Raw genomic sequence first — 25,868 nt, 5'->3', positions numbered from 1 at the left:
GGCACTTATTATAAATTTAAATTTTTGGTATATTAAGTTGCCTTTTACTGCACTAATTACACTTTTTTCTATAGGGTGTATGATTCTGTCATCTGCTAAGTATATTTCAATAGGTGTATCTATTACTTCTCTAAAACAAGCTTTTATTAATATTTTTGTTCCTCCTAAATGTACATATTTTATTGGTGTTTTAGCTTTTATATCTTCTATTTCTTTATTTATTTTTCGTTTACTTAGTATAGGTATATATGGTTTTCCTCTTTTATATTTACAATCTATAATATGTTCTTTCTGACTAACTCCATAATATTCTTCCTTTTGTCTTTTAAACTAATTTCTTAAAGTAGGTATTTCAAGTACTTTTTCAACACTCTAATTCTTTTCCTTTTATTTGTTCAAAAATTGTATTATCAAATATAATTTTTTGGTCTGATAATTCTTCATTTTGATAATCTTCTTTGGATATTATTTTTATCTCATCTTCAGACATTATATTTCTTCATCTGTTTCATTATTATCTAGATTAATATTTTCTTCTTCATTTTCAGTTTCTATATCTGATACTTCATATATACTATCGTTTTCACTTAATTCATAGTCTATGTATTCTATTTGCATATATTTATCATTATCTATAATTACTTCTGCAATTTGCTTCCTTTTTGGATCTTTGGGTAGTTTACAGTCTCTAGCTAAATGTCCTATCTTTCCGCAATTATAACAAGTACATTGGGATATTTTTCTTTTTGGTCTATATGGTCTTTTTATTTTATAGTTTTTTATATAATACCTTCGCCTTGGTTTCTTATATTTATACTTGGTTTTAGTTTTTCTATAATTTTTTTATCTTTTGGGCTTTTACTTTTTATTTGTACATCCAAACTGTGGTGCTATTTTATTTTTACAACAGACTAAATTCTTGTTTAGTACTTTTTCCATTTTTAATTTTTCTTTTTGGTTTTCACATAGTTGTATGAACCATTGATGTAAAAATTTTATTCTAGCTCCTAAAGTATCTACTAATCCTTCATCATTCCAATCTTTAATTATTTTTGTGCTAAATGGTTCTGGTAATTTTGTAAAATATTGTTGTCTTATTTCTTTTGATTCATCTAAATTGTATTTTGCTTTGTAATAGTATTCCTTAAATGCACAAGTGTATTCTTCTATATAACACATTTTACATATAGATAATTTTGTCATAAGTTGTCTATTTATTATTTTTTCTCTGTTTTGTTCTCTTATATCTGTGGTCATACCTCCAAATTCACTTCTTATTGCTGATTCATATTTATCTAGTATATCTATATTTGTTGATGATGGAGATCCATCCATTTTCTTGTCAATTCTAAGTACTTCTAAACTTTCTAAGGTTAGGTTTTTTATCCATAATCTTGTTGTTCCTACAAATGTTCTTTCTATATACCTTGGTGTTTCTGTTGTTTTTATTCTGTTATCTATTAGTTGCTTAGATATATTTCCTATCCATAGTAATATTGCTTTATTTGTATCTGTGACACAAACTAGATCTAAGAAATTATATTGTTCGTTTATTGGTCTTGGTGTCCAATTTTTATTTAATCTACTATTCCATATTGCGTTAGTTCTATCTGATTGTTGATAACTTTCTGTATAATAAGTTGGTGGTGTCCATCTAGGACTAATTCTAGGACTATTTCTGGGACTATTGTCTGGAGTTTTAACTCTTGACGTACTAGGTCGATTCATATCTCCTGTGTTTATTTCTAATTTTTTCAGTTTATTTATCTGTTCTAGAATTTCTGTATATGTCTCACTTATATCACTTATTTCTAATTTTTGGTCATTTATTGTATATGATTCATTTTTGTCTATTTCATTTACTTCAAGGTTTTCATTTAGTTTTTGTTCCATTTCTTTTATTTCATTAGTTAATTCTAGATCTTTTTCTCTTTCTATCTGTTTTTGTTTAGTTTCATATAATAATTTTAACCTAGCTAATTCTTTTTCTAATTCACTTATTCTTGTATTTTTTATTTCTTCCAAATGTTGTGCTTCTTGTTTTGCTTGTATTTTTATTTTTTCGATTTCTTTTGATTTGTTTATTTCTTCATTTTCTTTTGTTATTCTTATCATAGCTGTTAGACTATCTTCTAATTTTGCTGTTTCTTTTTCTATCATTAAATATAAATTATTTCCAACTTTTTTATATCTCCTTCCTAAATTTGAAAATATTATTTTTATTATCATTCCGTCTTGATTTTCATATGTCTTTTCGTCTACTGCAAATTCTTCTTTATTCATTATAATTTATGTATTATGTCATGCTGTAATTTATATTCAAGGTGATCTATTTGTATTTCTAACATAAATATAGCTTTTCTTTGTGCTAATATCGAATTTTTGCATACTCCTGCTAACATGTTTTCTATTAATCTTTCTTTCCTATGTTGTAGTTCTTGTCCTTTTTTCATCTATTTTTTCTATTAATTGTTGCCTATATGTTTCTTTGTTCATACTGTTTTTTCAAATAACAAACATATTTGTATTCTATTTTTGAAATTATATTTATCAAATAATTTGCCTCATCATCACTTGTTTTAATAAGTTGTGATAGTTTATATTCTATGTATAAGGATTTTAATTTTTTCCATATCTTTCGTACCTTTTTATCTATCTTGGTTTTTGTTATTTTTGTTTCTTTACTTGTTGTATTATTCATTTATATTTTTCTATACAATATTTTAAAAAGTTTACTTAATTTGTTTGACTCTTTAATAAATTTTATCTTATAATTATTATTACTCCATTTTTGCCAAACTTCAAACTTTTTTGGTTCAATCATTGATCCCTGAATATCTCTAGATCATCATATAAATTATATATGTCAAAATAATATTCATCATAAAAATCATTTTGTATATCTAATTTAGTTCAACCTTGGGTTGTTACTTCTATTACTTCATATGTTATCAACATATCATAAATTTCTCTTTTTATATCTGTATTAAGATCTTTTAATATATAGAGTATTAATGTTTTGTAATTAACATCATCATCTAATAAATAGGAGTTCATTTTATTCATTTGTTCGCTAAAGATTTTATTCCTTCCAACCTCTCAATGGATTATAGTTATTTATTATGTAATAATAATGGTTTAATAATCATCTCGGCTGGTCACTACTACAGTTTTCTTCTTTGATTAGTTATCCTAACAGCGCCTCAACTTTGTTTACTCTCCTAAACGGCCTTCTTGCCTATTGGTTTCAACTTTAGGATGGCATAGTTTGGGCATTCTTATTCGCAGAATATTTTTGTAGCAAACTTTCTAAAAGATGGTTATTATAACATTATTAAAACATGATAAATAATTATAATCAACAAGATATTATCAGGAATAAATTAGTATAGCTACTCATGAACTTAAATGTGTATACCTGTTTCTGTAGATTTGTTGCATCTGATTTGTTTTTCATAGTTCTAGTTTTGATTATCTAGCTCTGATACCATTGTAGGGTGGAAGCGGAACTAAGAGTGAGAGAGAAATGTATATGAAAGGGATGATTTTATTATGAGGGAGAACCCTCTATTTATACAACCAAATTTACATGTATGGCCAATACAAATGACCGACACTTACTTTTACACATGGCCTAATTATATTTGGCCGACGCAAAAAACAAAATACTCACTATTTCTATCTTTACATAATGGCCTCTTCTTTTTATTTCTGGCCGACACACACTATTTACTTTATGAAAGACAAAATACTTTTTACATAATTGGTCTTTTATGGCCGACACACTAACTTTCTACTTTATTTCTTTACATACTGGCCTTTACTTTTGCATATGCCCGACGCAAAAGAATAAAATACAATTACAATAATACTATTATATTATTACTTTACATAAAGTATCTTATTTTTTTGCAAGTTATTTTATTCTAGTTGTACCTCAGGGATTATGTCATCACCTTGGTTACACTTAGAACATATATGGTCTGGATATTTATGACCAACTAACTTGAAATATCCTGTCATTAGTTCTTTAGAGATGAATCCTTGTTTTATTGCTCTAGTTGTTAGAGTAGCTTCTGGTTTTAATAAGGACAAAAATCCATTTCTGGACTTTCTCCATATCTGCTTGCCTTATCTCTCGCGAATTGGCATATATCATTAAATGGTCTCTTGAATAATAGCTCCATATGGCATTTCCTTGTAAATAGTTATTAGCTAACTCCTGTATGATAGTTGATAACCTAATTATTCTTTTGTTTGCATAAAAACTAGGTATCTCAACTTTTGGTATCTCTGGCTGTAGCCCTATGTCTTCTGGTATTATTATCTCTCGTGTTAATCCAATTTTTACTATTTGGATCATTGGTTTTATCTCGTCATAAAGTATCTCAGCTGGTGCTGTATAGAATCTTATAAAAAATAAGTTTCCTTTTGTTATTTTTTTGTATATCAAAAATGATTTGTGGACCTCCGGGATTCCACTTATCTCTTCTCCTGTATATGTATAAACTATATTTAATAGTCCATAATTATAACAAGTCTTAACTAGATTTGGAGTCATTTTTGGTTGTGCAATTAGCTTGTTATAACCTTGTAATTTTTGGGTTAAATAGTCCTAGGTTTTTTCTGTGGTTATGGTAGATTTGGGTTTGAGATTTAAAAAATTTTGTATTTTGTATAGGTTTTCGATGTAAGCTTGGGATATATGGTTATATGTTTTCTTTTCCTTATGCAGGCTGGCTGCATATGTAGATGTTTGTGGTGTTGGGGTATCTACTATTTGTACCTTTGGGATAAATGGTTTTGTAAATAAGCTGTTTAGGTTTGTATTTTTTGTTGTAGTTTTTTCCGTAGCTCTTGTGCTTGTACCTGCAACATTAGCAACGTTATTGGTTTTAGGGAGTTTCCCAATGTCTCCTTTTAGCTCTGGCTGTTTAGCATCTGTCGAACGACGTAGCTCCGCATGTTTATAGTCTTGCTGCTGACTTGTAGGTTTAGATTTTTCTGCATTTTCTTCTAGCTTTTGAACTCTCAAGAGAGAAGTTGAAGTATGTCCTCAATTGTCTCGAGGGCATATGTGTCTTTATGTTTTCATTCAAAGTATTGTAATAGACTAAGTATTTTTATATTCGTATTTTGAAGTATGGGCCATGTCCCAAGTACTCTTGTGTCTTAAGATGATGAGATGGAGGTTTAGTATTTACTATTACATTTATATGAAAGTGATTTTGAAGACGATATCACATTTTGTGAAAAGTTTTAATTCCGCACTACTTTTCACTAATTATATGTAATTAATGATATGAAAGGGATTGTCTTAGATCTACGAGAGGTCAACTATGGCGGTTACAATCTAAGATTGTACCCTATCTTATAGGGTATGGTTTAGGGTTGTGACAAAGATTGGTATCAGAGAATATGTTGGTGGAAGTAGTATTAGGAATCAATAATTCTCATCAAGTCACATCTATAAGAGTCTTGACCATCGGTATGAGTCGTGACACATCTATGGGAAAGAGGCTATAGGACGATAGAGTTTCCCTTCTCTTCTTATCCTATATCGTGCGGTAGAGTAAATGTTATGATTATCCTTCTTATGAGTTTCCTTTTGTTTAATAGGAGTTATTACTGTCCGCTAAAAGGTTGGAAGAGGAGAGGGTGAATGAGTAGGTTCCCCCTCAAGTTGATCAAGTTCCTCAAGGTGGAAAAGGAGTTTAAGGTGCTCAAGATGCCCAAGTGCCTCCCCAAGGTAATCCTATTCCTAATGTGGAAGGAGGTATTGAGGTTCCAGAGATGTATAATAGGGATATGAGACAGGCTTTGATTGCTATAGCCTGAGTCTTGACTACGTAGGCTAATTTGAATATGATTCCTAAGGTTTTTGAGAGCACTATGTCATCCAGGTTGAGAGATTTTCTGAGGATGAATCCTCTTATCTTTCTTGGCTATAAGGAAAATGAGGATCCCCAAGAGTTTCTTGATGGAGTTTACAAAGTTTTAAGTGTTGTGGGGGTTACATCTAGGGAGAAGACGGAGTTGGATTCGTATCAATTGAGGGATTTTTTTCAAATTTGGTTCACTCAATTGAAGAATAATAGTCCGGAAGGATCGGGTCCTATTGAATGGGAAGAATTTAAGAAAGATTTTCTTGGTATGTACTTTCCCCTAGAGAGGAGAGAAATCAAGGTAGAGGTGATTATCAATATCAAGAAAGGCAATATGAGTGTGGAGGAGTACTCTTTGAAATTCTCAATATTGTCTAGGTATGCCCCTAATCCAAGAGATGAAATGAGTCATTTTGTGATGGGTGTAGCCGACTTAGTGATGGAAAAATGTCGTACCGCTATGCTACATAATGATATGACCCTAGCAAGACTCATGGTGTATGCACAATCTATTTAAGAGTCTAAACTTAGGAGGATGGCTAGAAGTTTTAAAAGGAGTGGTGCTAATGATCAAGGGAAAAGTAGGCTTAAGAAGAAGGTTTAATACCAAGGAGAATCTAGGACTGTTAAGTTCAAGGTTGAGAAAGGAGGTGGTTCCAAGAATGGCAATCCTACTTGTGCAAATTGTCGCAAGAAACATTTTGGTGAGTGTCTATTGGGTACCGGGAGTTACTTTGGTTGTGGTAAAGATGTGCACAAAGTGAGAGATTGTCCTATGGTTGCTTCTAGAGGTAGAGAGGGTAAGAAAGTTTCTCCTAGTGTTCCAAAAGATGATGCTTCAACAAAGAGGCATTTTTATGCACTCCGTTCTATGGTGGAAAAGCCGGATGAGAAGGAGAGGGATGATGATGTTTGTAAGTTCTCTTTCTTTTGTTAAAATATGAGTTCCTTCTAAGTGGGGGTGTATGGTTTGTAGATGGGATACAAGTCCTCAAAATTGTTGCTTGTGCATGAAGTTTAGGAGTTCGGTTTAAGTTTAATTTCATTAACTTCTTTCACTATGTGTTTATGAAGCCATGATTATTTTGTAAGATGTGTTTATATGATATTTTTTTGCATATTAGCATGTTTATATCATGAATTGTTTAAAATGTGGATTTTTGAAAAGTTTCTTTAAAACCACTGTTGCTTTAAAACTACATGCTGCCATATTATGAGAAAATGACTAACTGATTTATTTGCCTATGAATATTGTAATTTGTTTAGAATTAATGTATATAAGTATGAATTAAGCATAAAATGAGTTTTTACAATTTGTATTGAAGAATGTAAGTATTGTAGCATATTGAGTTATAGAATTGTTTTTAATTTTCTTGTTGTGCTATGAATCTCTTGACTATGTGAAATTGATGGTTTCTTGGTTATTATGTGTTGTATGGAATGGTTATTAGCTGTTAGTTGAGTCTATAATCTTGGAAGTATTAGGAGAGTGGTAAATGTCATTTGAGGATGAATGTTGTCCAAGTGGAGGAGATTGTAACACCCCAATGATGATCTTGTTTAGCTTGATCCAATATATTGGTATTGATGTTATAAGGTCCTTAACATGCCTAATATATGGTATAGAGGCTGTAGCTAAAGTATTAGGTGTGTTGGAAGTCAAACATCAAGGGACGACTATGTCACCTAAATGTCTCTTATGTGGTTCAATGTTTTTATGTGTGTTTCATGATTCGTGAAGGTTCTTAATGGTGTTATTATAGTATGTATAGGCAGTGATTAAAGTTTCGTGAAGTTTGGAGGTCAAACGAACAAAAACGTCCATGACATTCAAATATATACTTTGAGTCGACCTTGTACGTCTAGGTGAGTTTCGTTGAGTTTTACGTGTTCCTTTTGGATGAAATACATGTGATTTATATACGGTATAAATGGGTTGGAGACATTCGGAAAATTATCCCCAAGGACCACGAAAGGGTTCTTGAGGAAAGACCCAAAATCATTGTGCAGGCTGTCCTAGGAATACCCTGGCGACGGAGCACTCAACGGCCAGTCGTGGCTGTAACGCCCCATCAAAGAGTCCAGTCGTGAGGGACTTAGCCTTGTGTCATTAATGGAAGCTTGTCCAGCCATTTTTACCACCGACGGAGGCCTGTGACAGCCCGTCGAGGTGGTGACGCCCCGTTGAGGGCATGTCATCGCGTGACCTGTTCCTGCACAGGTGCTGCTCACCCCACTTCTAAATTAAGTGTTGGAGGGTTTATTGAGGGTTATTTGGGTATTTTGATTATCTATATAAGGGTTAATCACATGGAAGACTTCATTCTTCAAAATCATAAACCCAAAACACTTAGAAAATATCCCAAAACCTCCACTAAAGTACAACTTAAAGAGTCAACTTGGTTAGGGGTTTTTGTGTCAAAATTCTTCATTAAAGTGAAGAATTACCATCCTTTAGGTTTTCCTTTTTATCCTTGAAACTCGTTTCATCAAGGAGCCCAACTCTCAAGATGTTTTTTCAACATTTTCTAAAGTGAATTGTCCAATTTCATGATTCTACCATGGTTTATTGCATAAATGATTTCTAAAAATTTAACTATTATCTAGTTGATACTGTATTGATGATTTGAATCTACATTACCTATGAACACATGTAAATTGATGAACCCTAGTTTTTGACTATAATGTGGGTTACTTGATATTAAGCTAATGTTGATGAATTACTTTGTAGTTTACTATGGACTTTCTAATGATATAAGAATTGTATTCAATTGTTATCTAATTGATCCTACATTGTAAAACCTTGATTTAATTGATAGAGATTTCATTGGATTTTATTATTATTTCTTACATTGTTGGTTATGGCCTTGGATAAGGCCTTGTGATGTTGAGTTGGACGATTTAGCATTGAATTGAAGTGTGAATAAGGGAATGAAGGTATGCAGCCCGGATTTTCTTAATTTGACATTATTTATTCTTCGATTCTATTGCGATTGGTATGGTCCACTTATGTTGGTGGTGTTATGTGTTTTACTTGCAATTGACGTAGCCTTGTCGGCGTTAATTTATGAAACATTATGTGCATGACCTTATTGGCAACTACTTGAGGTTATGTGGCTATTGTTGTAGTTTGATAATATAAAGCATGACATTATCTATCTACATGTGAAATTATATAGTCATATATGTATTCTTCTACTTATGTTTCCTTAAGTGATCATGTTAGACTATGACATTGACATTATGATTATAATGTTAGGTTAAATCTTAGTTATTCCTAATTGACTTTATGATTCTATGTGGAGTATATTAACGATGTTATGATAACATATAGGATGTCTTGAAGATTTTAGGCTGTTTTAGAGTTTTTTCTAGAAATGACTTGTATTATGTGTTAAGATTGAAGTATGTGTATCTTGTCTTAGTTGACTTGTATCTCTTGCTTGATATGAATATGGTTATGAATCTGTGATGTCTTGATTTAGGGTGTTATAACTCTTAGTCTTGAATGTATGATTGACATGTGACTTTAAAGGATGTTATGAGAGTCTTTTATGTGCAAACCTTGACTTAAGGGTATGGTTAAGATTCATTGAAGTGTAAGCCATAGTGGTATACCCCAAAGTAAAGGAATGATGGACTTATGGTTAGTTGGATGGAACGGAATCATATTAATCCTTAGGAAAGTCATCATGATCTTCTTGTCGCCATAGTGACGTAGCCCTAAAGGACCTTCCTTAGAAGGGTAAATGTGATTGGGTTATAAACTTGATATGGATCCCTTTTATGTGAACCTACAGTATGAATTACTCTATGAGAATGAAGGCTAGCACCAAGTGAGTATGGTAAGGGAAAGTAGTTCTAGTTAAGTGAGAGACTAGAATACATAGCATGCCCTTCATATTCCTTTATCATTTGCCTACGTGGGATGTGTCTAAGTTCTACCATTGGCAAGTAGAACAACCTCATTGGAGTAGGATAGAAATCCGGATTCCATGTCTAGCTATCATGGTATATGTCGGTTATTGCATATTCTCATCATATGGAATACCTATTAGCATTAGAGGACTTTAAGAAGTTTAGGTAGTGGTATGAGGCACTATATAGTGTTAGAGGAGTTTAAAAGTCTACGGAATACCTTTATGTCATGTATTAGTCTTAATGAACTAATGACTTATGTTATGGAGTATGTATAAGGAATAAGTATCTATCTAGAGTAGTTAAGGGTTGTCTATTTAAGGTGTGAAGGGGGCATAGGAATGGTCACTTCGTATCTTACCGAGATGAGTCTTACGAATGACTCTAACTAGGGAATATGTTGATTATGTGGAAATGATCAGAATTTAGGAAGTCATAAGGATTATTTAGGTTGTCTTGAAGGGCTCAATAATGGACGTTATCTTCTTGACCTACTTAAGTATGTCTTTTGATAGCCTTTGATGAGGAAATGTCATAGTGTTTATATGATGATATGCTTGATGTCTTGATGTGTGTTTGTGACTCATTATAAGTAATCCTAAGGATCCTTTAGCACATCTAAAAATGATTTATGGTTGGTCTCTCTTTGTGTGACTTAAGTGAATCTTAGGATGACTTTAAGTGAGAAAATTACATGCTAGAAGTATATTATGTGTTTCTAAATGTATTTATGATCTTATTATGATTAAAATATGTTTTTAAAATGAAAAGATGCATATTTCCAATAAAGTCCATGTTCATGATTTTTATGCATAATGTCATACTTAGTACATGTGGTTGTACTATCTCCATGTTTTTATCTATTATATAGTTCTTGGTAGGTGAGGAGCTTTGAGAAGTGAAGACTTGGACTTAGAAGATCGTTCAAGAGAATTTGAAGTATGTCCTCACTTGATTCGAGATCATATATGTCTTTATGTTTTCATTCAGTGTATTGTAATAGACTAAGTATTTATATATTCGTATTTTGAAGTATGGTCCCTATCCCAAGTATTCTTGTTTCTTAAGATGATGAGATTGAGACTTAGTATTTCCGATTACTTTTATATGAAAAGATTTTAAAGAGGATATTATATTTTGTTAAAAATTTTAATTCCGCATTACTTTTCACTATGCATATGCCATGAATGATATGAAAATCCAAGAATTTACCCTATCATCTAGGGTATGGTTTCGGGTTGTGACAGTATAGGACTTTTCCTATGAATTGCACATGTGTGCCTTGATAGGATAGTTCTAGTTTTGGTTTCTATATGTATGAATATATATGTTTTACATGTGTCATAATATGTTATGTGAAAGGTTTGCTCACATATATGTATACACACACATCTATGAAGACCTAGTCAAGAGAGGGGCCTTGAATGTGTATTCATGTGTACCCTAAACTAGATGATGTTTTACATATGCGATGTTCATATGAAGGGATTCTTTACATAATTTAGGTTGATGTACTTCCGTCTATGACCTATGAGTTAAGCATATGAGCAGATGACTCTCCTAAACCTATGTTTTTATAAAGTAAAAATATAATAAAGGCTTTTCATGAAGGTAATTAGCTTAGCACCGAGTGAACTTGAATATGATTGTGTGTCCCCTATAGTTGTTTGAAGGTAGGTCATCATAAATCTCATGAGGTGGATAACCACAATGCCTCAATGTGCATAAATAGGTTTCCATAAGTGAATAACTACAATAGATAATCTTGGCATAAAGAGGGTTTTCACATGTACCTCCAAATTCTATAACAATGTTTCCACCATAGGATACTAGCTAGTGGATACACCTAGAAAGCTATATCACATTTGGTTCTACTTTGGCCGGTAGACGACCACCTTTTGGTGTGGGGTTCTATGACACCAGATTCCACGTTTAGCATCACATGGTCTATGTTGCTTAAGGCTGTAGTTTTGCTAAATTAAAAAATGGACAAAGGAATAAAATGACTAGGACCCTAACTAGAATTACTTAAGGGATGTTACTTACCATATGTAGAAGTAATGAACCCATCTAGACATTGCACAAGTAGCTCCTTAGGAAGTTCTACGAAGGTGTTCTAATGCATGTCACTGTGTATGTGTTTTTTATGCATGACATTGTAGTATTTGTCTACTTGTTATGAAGATGTGCAAATATGAGTCTTTATGCATGATGTTGATCTTGTTGACTATATGATAAAGGTCTTGACTTAACTATGTCTATGTTGTACTATACTTTTATAATGTTATGTGTTGCCTATGTATAGATTTTATGTATGTATTCTTGTGGCCTTAAGGTGATGCATTGTACCAAGTATCACTAGAGGGTTACTTCAGAAGTTAATGAATAATAAAGAAAATAGTTCACTATTAAGGGAATTGAGCTGAGTGTAAAGTGACTCAATTATGTAATAAACTTGATAAGTGATATTATGAAGTGTTTGACATTTGAATATGCTTATATGAAGTATGTGAATGATATAAATGTTATTTTTTTAAAGGTTTTATAAAGATTTACTCAAAAAGGCATGAAGTATGATTTGAAGAAAATGTCCCTTTTAAATGTATTTTGCATGGTTGTCATACTTAGTGCATTCTTGTACTAATCCCATTCTTCTCTACTTTTTACACAATGTAGGTTATGGATGCTTAAAGGATGTCTATCATTGAGGAGCTTGATATGTTATTCCCAAGCTCAAGGAAAGGGGTCCTTAAGTTCCTAGGATTCCCTACTCATGTATTAATGTAAAATGTTTAAAGATTGTATAGTTATGTCTTATGTATTATGGATCGTTTCCTAATGTATTCTAATTTTGTTGAGTCTAAGATGGCAAAGAGACTTTGAGTCTATATATGTATTATGACTTATATTTTATATGTATATGAGGTAAAGTTTCTAACAAATGAGGTTCTATGAAAAGTTTTAAATTTTCCGCTAAATTTACTATGTCGATACGATTAATTATAACTATGGGCTTGTGCAAGACCTCCGAGAGGTCAAGTACACCATGTTACTTCTAGGGGGTGCTCCCCAGATTGGACAACTTCACTTCATATATATAAAATATAATACATATTTAGACATTTAGTCTCTTTGTCATCTTAGACTCAAGAACATAGAGTACATTGGGGACACGACCCTTAAACATAAACATAAGTACAACCTTACACACTTTACAGTAAAGGCAGAAGTAGGAGATCCATGAACTTAAGGATTCCTTTAATTGAGCTTTGCAATCATCTATCAAGATCTACACCATTCAAGACATCCTTTAAGAATTCATTACCTACACTTTGTATAAAATGTAGATAAGAATTAGAAAAGAACAAGAATACACTAAGTATGACAATCATGCAAAAACATGCATTTCAAATGGATATTTTCTTGAAATCATACTTCATGCCTTTTTGAGTAAATATTCATATAACCTTTAGACAATAACATTTATGTCATTCACATACTTTATATAAAACATATTCAAAGGACAATCATTACATAAGATCACATATAGAATTTATGTCATTTTTGAGTCACATTATAGTGAGCTGTTTTTATGTTACAGTGAGCACTCTTTCCTATTATTCATTAACTTCCCAAGTAACCCTGTAGTGATACTTGTTGCATCGCATCACGTTAAGGTCACAAGAAATAATATATACAACCTACATAAGTCATCACAGATAATCATATAAGTACAACCTATCAAAGACACATTTAAGTCAAGACCTTAGAAACATTACAATAAGCTACTTCCATTTGTAAATATTTATATTTTTTCATAGACATCATTATAAGACCTTGTTCATGACCGCAATATTTGTCTACTCGTGCAATGAACATTTGGAGACACATAACCCCATACATTCTCAGTAAACCCTTCATGAGACCACAAACCTTGATATTCAATTTATACATCAACATAACACATAAGGACAACTCTATTCATATCAACAATCTTCATCATATAGTCATTAAGACTCACATAATGCATATTAGAATAAGATGATATCACATAGATTCATACCATGAACATCTTCATCACAACAAGTAGACCAATACTACAAAGTCATGCATATGTACATAAGCATAAACATATATTAGAACACCTTCCTAGAATCACCTAAGGAGCTACTTGTGCATGTCAAGATGGATTCACTATTTCAACTTATCCTAACTAACCTCCCTTGTGTCATCCTAGTTAGGGTCTTATTCATTTACTTCCATTGTCCATTTTACTTTAGGAAACTATAGCCTTAACCAACATAGACCATGTGATGCTAAACATGGAATCTAGTGTCATAAAACCCAAGACCAAAAGAAGGTGGTCTACCGGCCAAAGTAGAACCAAACATGACATAGATTTTTAGGTGGATCAACTAGCTAGTATCCTATGGTGGCAACATAGTTTAGGGAACATGAGGACAATCATGGAAATATAACTCTTCACCCGTTTGGGTTATGAAGCTATCCACCCCGTGAGGCCCGTAGTGAACCCTATCTTCCATATGTGGGGAAGTGTCACTCCCTCATCTACAAGTTAACTTGATGCTAAGCTAAGTTCCCTTTATTGAAAAACTTTTATCATCATTTATTTGTATTACCTAGGCTTCGGAGATCTATCCCCTCAATACTTAGAAAATAGGTCATAGATGAAAGTTTATCAACCTAAATCATGTGAGAAGATCCTTTCACATTGACATAACATATATTGTTAGAACTATCTAGTTTAGGATACACTTGAGCAACCTTTGAAGTCTCCTCTATTGACTAGATCATCATTCAGGTGTGTGCGTATACATATATGTGAGCAAACCTTTGACATAACACCCTAAGTCACACATGTTCATACATTCATATTCATAAATATAGAAACGAAAACTAGAACTATCCTATCAAGGTACCCATGTGCATCATCGGAAAAGTCCCATACCCTTGCCCATACTAGTACACCTACCAGGTCATCCTAGCTACGGAAACACATATCATACTTGAATAAGATCATCTTAACATGCATAGTAGTAGACACTTGTGAATATGAGAACTACCTTTCATTTAGATACCATGACCTATACTATCTGTAACATACATGTAGAGTGAGTTTGTGTGTACATTGGTCAACATGATCACATAATGGCTATGAACAACACAATAAGGCAGCCATCCTCCTAGACTATAATACTCTTTCAAGCATAGACCACACATAATAGGATAGGAGACAAGTCAACTTCATATTACACTAAAGACTCCTAACTTGTACTTTTCATGCATTCAGATTGGGGTACACAGGTAAGGTATTATTAGAAATTTTTAATCACCAACGGAAGCACCTATACTTTACCTTAACATAGATATACACATGCTTATACAATAGACATACAACCTAGATCACAACTAGAGTAGGAAAGTAGGCATAAACTTCTCATAGTATCATCATAAGCAAATGTTCATATGTTCATCCATTTTCCTTCAAGGCCATTGTCAACAGATATATAATGACAATAGAGTGAACACTGCAACCATCAAGACACACTCTAGTGTCTTAAGGGCTATCTTTCGAACACCTTGGACGTTCTTGGTCGTTTGACCTTTTAACATCTCGAAACTCGATATACCATCTTTAAAAATCATTATAACTCATTCTAAGACTTCATAAACTCATTAAATTGAAATATAAGCATGCATAGACACATGAGGCACATAGGTGACTAGTCGTAGAACGTCTTGGTCGTCCCTTGACGTTTAACTTCCAAATCACCTCAAACATTACACACAGCCTCAATACAATATTATAATACATTTTATGACCTTAGAACCTTAAGACAAACATGTTAGGCTCTAGACACCCTATCTCATTTTGGGGTCTTACAATATCCCCCACATGGGAATTCGTCCTCGAATGACACTTAGGACTTTTTAATCACAACAAGGACTTCACTGCATCATAGAAATTTCCATCACATTCATAATATTATAACATATAATACAAGTCAATGAACCAACTTAAAAATAAAACTTCAATTTATTTTAGCACTCAATGCACAAAAGCAAGAAAAAAATTTTCATTCACTCACTCTTTAATGCATCAAACACAAAGGCTCTTATCATGTTCATAGGAGGAACATCCTTCTCCTAATTATAACATGGTCATTACACTTCAATACATCACTTTGAAACTACTCTTTAAGTTACACGTAGGAGGATTTCAACAACACTCAATAAGCAATTAGGCGCTCATACATTGCACATTGACTTGAATTAATTGAATCAAAAAAGATCTTTATTGGTTAGACCTAGTGCCATGAAGGTCATACTTAACCATACCATGCTTAGTGGTGTCCATGGAGGAATTTCCTTCTCTACAACACACTTACATGTATCATTAGTTCACACTTAAGGAAAGTACAAGGTCAATTCCTTTTAAAATGAGAGATTCTCAACTTTTAACCCAAAACATAATCATGTTTTCTTCCTAGGAAGTCTAAATGGTAAGTCACACCATGCACATCACAACAATTAGGAAGTAATTTCACAAAATGTCGATTTCTAACATAGTAATCACCTTCACAATAAGCATATTTTAATAAGAATAACACAAATCATAGGCACACACATTAACACTTAGCTAAACATGCTTTCCCTTTTCAAAAGTGAGGCTACAATCATGCTTTCCAAGTCATAAAAGTCATATAATTTTCAAGAGACTCAACATATTTCATTTTAAAGATACTCAACTTTCCATTATAAGGCTAAACATTACACCTTACAAGAGACTATTACCATGTTTTCTTACCTTACCTCATGAAGTCAAATGCACAACTAGAGTATCAAGATGCAAATCAATATGAGAAAACATGGATTTTATAAAAAAGAATCTTTCATGCACTTTGGAATCTTAAGATGTCCTTAAGTTAATGTAAATGAACACATACCGAATAGAAGGACATGATAGAAAATATCTACAACCTTACTACTCCATCACCATCCCCACTTTCGGTAAACCCAATTAAGAGAAACTTAACACAACCTTTAGAGGATCTTAACTTAACAACCTTCATTTTTCTTCACTTACAAGTGATAACCACTTTAGAAAGAATTTACATTAAGTTAACATTGGAACACCAAGGTATTCTAAACCTTATAATTTTAGGAAAATTATCCTCCAATTATCAAGTTAGGTCACACCATTCAACAAATTAGTTTTCATACACAAATGGTCATCCAATATTAGGGAAAACATCAAGGAGACTTAGCCATAAAAATTCTTCTTTTTATTTGGACAATATAGTAAGGTGACTTCTAGGTCACTATAACCCACATTATCATCTTACCAAGACAAACTTACTACCTCCACACATAGGATAAAGTCTATACAAGAAATTCCAATCCATTTTAGGCTATTTATCAATGATGACACATTAACAAAGGAAAAATATTGAACACGTTTTAGCACATATTCTCATGGTAGCATGCTTTCATAGCTAGTCACTAAGCATTTGAAGCTCAAATCATAATATTTTTGTACCATCTTGTAAAACCTTGTAGAAACACATTATTCCAAATGAAACCATAATAACTATTAACATTCTTTGACTATATCACGGCATACATTTTGCAATATATCATGCTATTTCACATAAGTCTCATACATAGCTATAAATGGAATCACATCATCAAAACATGCAAAATTCACCTTCACACATACTAATTCAACCCTAAAACAAAGATAAGCATTTAAACTCGCCTCTTTCTCCCACAAACATAGAGAACAATCTCATCTAATAAATCAAATTTAAAAGACCACCGGACAAGAAAATATAAGAGAGAGATCTTAGAGAATTGAGTTCTATGGCATGATATGAGAATGATGGAAAAGGGAAACTCTATCGTTCTATAGCCTCCCGTACCATTTGATGTGTCGCCACTCATCACCAATGCCACGAGACTCTACTAGACGTGGCAAAATGAGACTTCTTGGACCCTAAACCACTTTTAAAAACCTCATTCTCTGATACCACATTTGTCACATCCGGGGAGCACCCCCTAGAAGTAACATGGCGTACTTGACCTCTCAGAGGTCTTCATAACGCATATATGGTAGAAACTTTGCTTCATAAATATAAAATATAATACCTATGTAGACATTCTGCCTCTTTTCCATCTTAGACTCAAAAACAAAGAGTACATTAGGGAAATGTCCCTTAAACATAAACATAAGTACAACCTTATACACTTTTACAGTAAAGAAATAAGTGCGAGATCCTTGAACTTTAAGGAATCCTTTCATTGAGCTTGGCTATCATCTATAAAGCTCTTAACAATTCAAGACATCCTTTAAGCATCCATAACCTACACTTTGTGTAAAAAGTAAAGAAGAATGGGTTTCGTTTAAGAATGCACTAAGTATGGTAACCATGCAAAAACATGCATTTTAATGGTACATTTTCTTGAAATCATACTTCATGCCTTTTTGAGTTAATCTTCACAAAACCTTTATACATTAAAATTTATATCATTCACATACTTCATATGAACATATTCATAGGCCAAACATTACATAAGATCACATATAGAATATAAGTCATTTTTGAGTCACATTATCGTGAGCTTTTTTTTGTTATAGTGAGCATTCTTTCCTATTATTCATTAACTTCCTAAGTAACTCTCTAGTGATACTTGGTGCAATGTATCACCTTATGGTCACAAGAAAGCATATATACAACCTTCATAAGTCTTATACATCATCATATAAGTATGACCTAACAAAGACACATTTAGGTCAAGGCCTTAGGAACATTATAGTAAGCTACTTCCATTTGAAAATATTTTTATTTATTTTTATATACATCATTATAAGCCCTTGTTCATGACCCCAATATTTGTCTACTAGTGCAATGAGCATATGGAGACCTATAACCCCATACATTCTTAGTAAACCCTTCATGAGACCACAAACCTTGATATTCAAATAATATAGTCATTAAGACTCAGATAGTGCGTATATGAATAAGACCATATCACATACGCTCATACCATGAACATCTTTATCACAACAAGTAGACCAATACTAGAAAGTCATGCATATGGACATAAGCATTACCATACATTTTAGAACATCTTCCTAGAACTTCCTAAGGAGCTACTTGTGCAATGTATAGAAGGGTTCATTACTTCCACCAATCCTAAGTAACCTCCCTTAAGTCATCCTTGTTAGGGTCTTATTCATTTATTTCCATTGTCCATTTTACTTTAGGGAAACTATAGCCTTAATCAACATAGACCATGTGATGCTAACATTGAATAAGGTGTCATAAAACCCCACACCAAAAAAGGCGGTCTTCCGGCAAAAGTAGAACCAAACATGACATAGCATTTTAGGTTGATCCACTAGCTAGTATCCTATGGTGGTAATATAGTTTATGGAACCTGGGGAAAACCATGGAAATATCACTCTACACCCTTTTGTGTTATGAGGCTATCCACCCTGTGAGGACCGTAGTGAACCCTACCTTCCATATGTGTGAAAGTGTCACCCCCACATCTGTAAGTTCACTCATTGATAAGATAAGTTCCCTTTATTGAAAAAACCATCATTATTATTTATTTGTAAAACATATGCTTAGGAGATTTATCTTCTCGTATGCTTAGCTCATAAGTCATCGATGAAAGTTCATCAACCTAAATCACGTGAGAAGATCCTTACAGATGGATATAGCATATATTATTAGAACTATCTAGTTTAGGATACATTTAAGCATACCTTTCAAGGCTCCTCTATTTACTAGATCATTGTTCATGTGTGTGTATACATATATGTGAGAAAACGTTTTACATAACACCCTTAGTCACACATGTTCATACATTGATATTCATACATATAGAAACAAAAACTAGAACTATTCTATCAAGGTACAGATGTGCTATACATAGGCAAAGTCCCATACCCCTGCCCATACTAGTACACCTATCAAGTAATCCTAGCTAAGGAAACACATATCATACTTGCATAACATCATCTTTACATGCATAGTAGACACTTGTGAATATGAGAACTACCTTTCATTTAGCTACCATGTAGAGTGAGATTGTGTACATTGGTCAGCATGATCACATAATGTCTATCAACACAACACATTGAGGTAGCCACCCTCTTAGACCATAATACTCTTTCAAGAATAGACCACACAAAACACAATAGCATAGGAGACAATTTTACTTTATATTACACTTAAGACTCCTAACTCGTACTGTTAATGCATTCACATAGGCGTACATAGGTAAGGGATTATTAACTATTTTTACTCACAATGGCAGCACCTAAGCTTTACCGTAACATGTATATACACATGCTTATACAATGGGCAAACAATCTAAATCCAAACTAGAACAGGAAATTAGGCATAAACTTCTCATAGTATCATCATAAGCACATGTTCATATATTCATAAACATGGTGAACAAATATATAATGACAATAAAGTAAACACTGCCACCATAAGTGAACCATACTACACAATGCCATACAAGGCTTCATGAACTACATTAAAATAGAAAACTAGAGGGATGACTCATTCTTACCAATTCATTGATCCTTGCTCATCTTTGATCAATACTCCTTTCTAATCATTTATAAATCATATATCAGTAGCTATAAGTTCTTAAATCATAAACAAAACCATGTACAAGTCGTCACAAGAGCATGATTCAACTAGTGCACTATGTCACATATATGGTAGAAAGTAGAGAGTTATAGATCATCAAGTAACTTCTCTAGTTTTTCTCATCAATAATATACATTTATGGAAGTAGCTAAATAGATATAAATAAACTCTAAATCATGATTCATCTACCATAGAAATAAGATCACATAATGTTCATTGCAACATTCAAATTGTAGGCTAGAAGAACCTAGATCAGTTCATGCCAAGACTCATTTTCTTTGATCATCAAGACTTCATACCCACAATTCATTAATATCATCAATATAAGTCAGTAGTTAAGAAAAACATAACCTAAACAAAATCCTACTACCATTGTCATAACGTCTAGATCATAGTGAATATGCGATTTTAGACATCAATGAAAAATAGAAGAATCATATGGTAATATAAATTGATATAAATGAATCACTTATTTACAATTCATCAATACTATCCAATTAAGACAGTAGATACAACCAGCCTTACAAAATTGAATTCCATGTAAAATCATTAAAAGACCAATGTTACTGTGAATCATGGAAAATTGTGCTAAACATGTCCAAATCATCATACATTGATCCACATAGATTTTTCAACATGAATTCATGTAATAACAGTAGATACAACCACTTCAGCATAATAAAATCACAAATCAACTGATAACATGTCAAGATCACAAAGCCCATGCAAGGACTAAATCGATTTTGGGAGGGAACATGGGTTAATCATGCAATTGGATTAAAATTACGTTCAAACAAATACATTAACATCAAGTCCTCATAATTTAACCATTTAAAATATTTTTAGAAAGAACTCATGGCTAGATTGAAAGATTGATCATAAAATCTTCTTTCAAAACATTGAGAAGAACCCTCCAAGTGAAAGGTTAATCCATGGAAATCCATGCTCCAATCTGTTCTTGAGCTTCACCAACAATAATGGTTTCAAAGGAGAATATTTTTTGGGGAAAAGGTTAAATCCGTGTAGAGGGATTGGGAATGGGTTGTTCACGTTTTAGATGAATTATATACATAAAAATAGCTAGATAAACTTATTAGAGTGATTTTAGGACATGGGATGAATTTCTCATTCACCCCTTAAATAAAACAAACGCAGGGCAGTAGTAACAGGCCACCATCGATGGGCTTAATCAACTGGCCGTCCTTTGGCTTCTGTAGATTTGTCATTTGAAAATTTTTGGGTTGGGACCTCCAGAGTATAATTTTCCATCGACGGTACCTCATAAACGGGCCATTGGTCAATCTACTGGTCGTCGTTTGGTCCGGCGATTAACACTGCCAAGAGAATGTCTTGTCCAGCCTTGGGTCTATCTTGTGGGGCTTTTTGCGGGGACCTTTAGAAGTCGTACCCAGATGTTTACAATGTAAATAAAAGACTAAGAATTTTTAGACCACCCACATGAATGAGTTTTACCCAAAACATATACTCGCAACTTGTCCAAACAGGCTAGGCCCCATCAAGACACACTCGAGCGTCTTAAGGGCTATCTTTTGAATGCCTTGGATGTTCTTGGTTGTTTGACCTCAATAATTCTCGAAACTCCATATAACATATTTAAACATAATTATAAATCATTTTAAGACTTCATAAGATCATGAGATACAAATATAAGAATGCATAGACACATGAGGCACATAGGTTACTAGTCATCAAACGTCTTGGTTGTCTCTTAACTGTTGACTTCCAAATAACCTCAAACTTTACAAACTGCCTCAATACAATATTATAATACAAACATGTTAGGATCTAGATACCCTAAATCATTTTTGTGTCTTACACATAATCTGGAAACACAATATACAGGTCATTGAAGAATTGCAAAATTGGGAGACGGGCATTATTGATGGTTTGTCGGTGGATCGAAGGTCCGTTGATACTGTCCGTCGGTGGATCTTAGAATATTTTAGAAGTCTATAGTTCACAGACCTCTCATTTAGAAATGACGACGTGAAAAACGTCCTATCAATCAATCGACGAACCGCAGTCCACTTCCGTCATACACTTAGAATAATTCAGAATTGTTCAAAAATAAGGGTTGCAGTTAGAAACGATGGACGTGCAGAATGTCCAGTCGATCAATCGACGGACCATAGTCCACTTCCGTTGTTCCAATGTTAAGAAGATTCAGTGTGTAGCCATCGACGGACTCCATTAATGTTCCATCAATCAACAGATGGTCCGTAGACGGTGTATTGTCCTATTGGTCAAAGACAGGGTTTTAGGAATTTGTTTTAACTCTACATATGGACAATTTAAAGCACATCACAAGTTCACCCAACATGTAATAACAAGAATAAGACCAATTCATCATCCTTAGGGCTTCGACTTTGCAAATTTCGATCATGGATTTTACGAGACTATCAAGCCCTAAGTCAAAAAAACAACAAGCACATTGAATTAACACAGATTTCACCCCCAACCCATTCACTTTCTATCATTCCAAGGGACATAGAACCTAATTTTAACAAGTATAACATGCAATCTTGTCCCTAAGTCCAGACCCACATACAATATATTTGATTCAGTAAGTAAATGAACGAGAATTCATTAAGAAGAGGGAAATGAATTACATGTAACTGTAGTGGATAGAATGAGTGGGTCATCTTGCAACAACCAACCTATGTGATTCATTCGAACACATACCGAAGAAACGATTGATTTTTAAAGTAGAAAACTCGGGAGGTTAGGGTTTTGTGATACTAGGAGTTTTGGAGTTTTGGGATTTTAATGTAAATAAAAATGAGTGATTGTGGGAGTTAATGGAGAAATAAGGGAATAAGAGAAGGGAAATGGTTGGAGAGGGAATTTGAAAAGGTGAAGGAGGTAACTGAATGGATATATGTTAATATACCCGGTAGGGTCGGGTCGGGTCACTGGTTTTTGTGAACTGACGGTACCCCGGCGGCAGTGCATAAATAAATAGACGATCCATCCAATGGACCGTCAATTGTTTCCTAACTTAGACAAAATTATAAAACATACTTGGGATATATGGACACCAGTAGCAAGGAATGGTCTTCCAAGAATAATAAGCACCTCAAAATCCACCTCACGGTAAAGAATCACAAAATCGGACGCAAAATAAAAATGACTCCACATTCACTAACACATCAAATCATGGAGTATCCCAATGGGCCTCTTCACTGTTCGATCTGGCATCAGTAACCACATCGAAGTGGGCTTTGGGTCACCCAAACCCAGTTTCTTATAAAAGGAGAGATGCATCAGATTTATGCTTGCACCTAACACATAGTGCTTTAGCAAAGTGTAACAAATCGATGGTACATGGAATAGTGAAAGCTCCCAGATCTTCTTTCTTTTGCACAAGAGACCCTGTAGCAATAGCACTGAAATGTTACATTCGGTTATCATCCTTCAAACTTACCAATTTCTTCTTTGTAACCATATCTTTCATACACATGGCATAACCGGTTGTTTGTTCAAGAGCTTCTATAAAAGAGACAGTGATGGAAAGTTGTTTCAACATAGTAATGAAACGCTAGTATTTACCATCCTCACTCTTTTTCACCAATCATTGCGGGAATGGTGGTGGTTGTCTCGGAACAGGGATCACCTTTTGGGGTATCTCTGATTCTTACACTGTTTTATCTACCGACTCACCACTAGCTTCCACTACCTTATTATCTCTTCGCAACTCATTTTCTATGCCAGACGGCATCATTGAATTAATGGTTTGCTAACCCCCTCAAATAGTGATTGCCATGCAATGTCCATCATTTTTTAGATTTTTGACGGTGTTGCTAGGAAGAATACCCGGTTGACGTGGGTTCACTATAGTAGACAATTCGGACATTTCCAACTCAAGACGCTTGATTGAGACTACATGTGCTTCAATCTTTTTCCCAATATTAGCCAAGTCACTTCTCAACTTTTTGGCGCGCTCATCACTAGCATAAAACCTCCTCATAATATTTTATAACATATTTTCAACTCACGCCATACTACATCAATCATCGGCAGGAGTAACTTACCGATTTTGACGTGGAAGATAGGGCCTACTTTGATTGTTTCTATTACCATAGTTACCCCGGTTGAAGTTGTTGTCATGGTTGTAGTTTCCATATCAAACATAATTTCCCTCCCTATTGTAATTCCCATAGTTATAACCTTGATTTCCTTGACCTTAGCACCAATTCTCCTGATTGGAGCCTTGGCGTTAAATCGAAAACCCCCTGTTTGCTCGTTTGCCGCATAAGAATCTTTTTCATAGTAGTAGTCATCCGCTGACAGTGGTGGTTTAGTCAAATAATTCACCGCATTTACTTTACCTGTACTCCTAGTGACATGTTTCAATACCAACCCGAGCTCAGTTCTCATTTGAGCCATCTTTTCATGAATCTCACCTACGGCCGGGTTGTATGTAGCTTGCAATGCAAAGGTGTTTCTCCCAGTGTTCGACTTTCTAGTGCTCCAAGCCTTGTTTTTGTGGGAGATTTTTTTCAAATTCTCCGCGAGCTCTGCATATGTGTACTCACCATAAGAACCAGCTGTAATAGTATGAAGCACTGCCTTATTATTATCATCTTGCCCCCGATAGAAGTACTCTTTTAATGACTCATCATCAATGCAGTGGTTTGGGACACTTATCAAGAATGAGATGAATATATCCCAAGAGATACTCATTGACTCCCAAGTCCGGCACAAAGTTGTTCACTCTATCTTTGTTGTTGAGGTTTTTACACACTGGGTAGTACTGTGCTAGGAACAAATCCCTCAACTTGTCCCAAGTATAGATCGAATTATAGGACAACTTAGCAAACTATACTGTGGCCTCTCCCGTCACTGAGAGAGAGAACACTCTTAACCTGATGACGTCAATGTCTAAGCCTAGCCTCCCTACACAAGTCTTACGCACCGACCTTGATTTGGCAATATGATCATGTGAATCCTCATATGATAGCCCCAAGCAACTAGTTACCACGAATGTGTGACCCTGTGGTAGAGGAGGTAGGATAAGAGACCCATCAGAGTCAGTGATGTTAATGTTGCCCCTATAGAACTCTTGAGGGTGTGGAACACGAAATCGCATCCTCAAAGCACCATCACCAGGGTTCTCCACGATCACTTGGTTGTGAGCATCAACCGGTGGAGGCAGCTGACGGTTAATCCCATCACCTTATTTGTTGGATTCTATTAATCATTCATTATGTGGAGTGTTCGGTAAAATTTAGAATTGAATGGTATGATTGGTTCTCCTCGGCTCCGTGTACTTGGCAAACACTAGAGCTAGAACAAAGACAAATAAAAAACAAAAGAAAAAAGTAAAATTAGGAGATTGTTGATTAAA

General features: G+C 33.8%; 1 pseudogene; it reads right to left on the bottom strand.

Moving 5' to 3' along the window:
* Positions 1-1,566: 1,566 nt before the first annotated feature.
* LOC109121251 (uncharacterized) lies at positions 1,567-25,204 on the bottom strand (annotated as a pseudogene).
* Positions 25,205-25,868: the final 664 nt, after the last annotated feature.

Source organism: Solanum lycopersicum, chromosome 10, assembly GCF_036512215.1.
Source record: "Solanum lycopersicum chromosome 10, SLM_r2.1".
In the NCBI taxonomy this organism is placed as follows: domain Eukaryota; kingdom Viridiplantae; phylum Streptophyta; class Magnoliopsida; order Solanales; family Solanaceae; genus Solanum; species Solanum lycopersicum.
The sequence above is the reverse complement of the archived record's forward strand: the minus strand, read 5'-3'. Positions and strand labels throughout refer to the sequence as shown.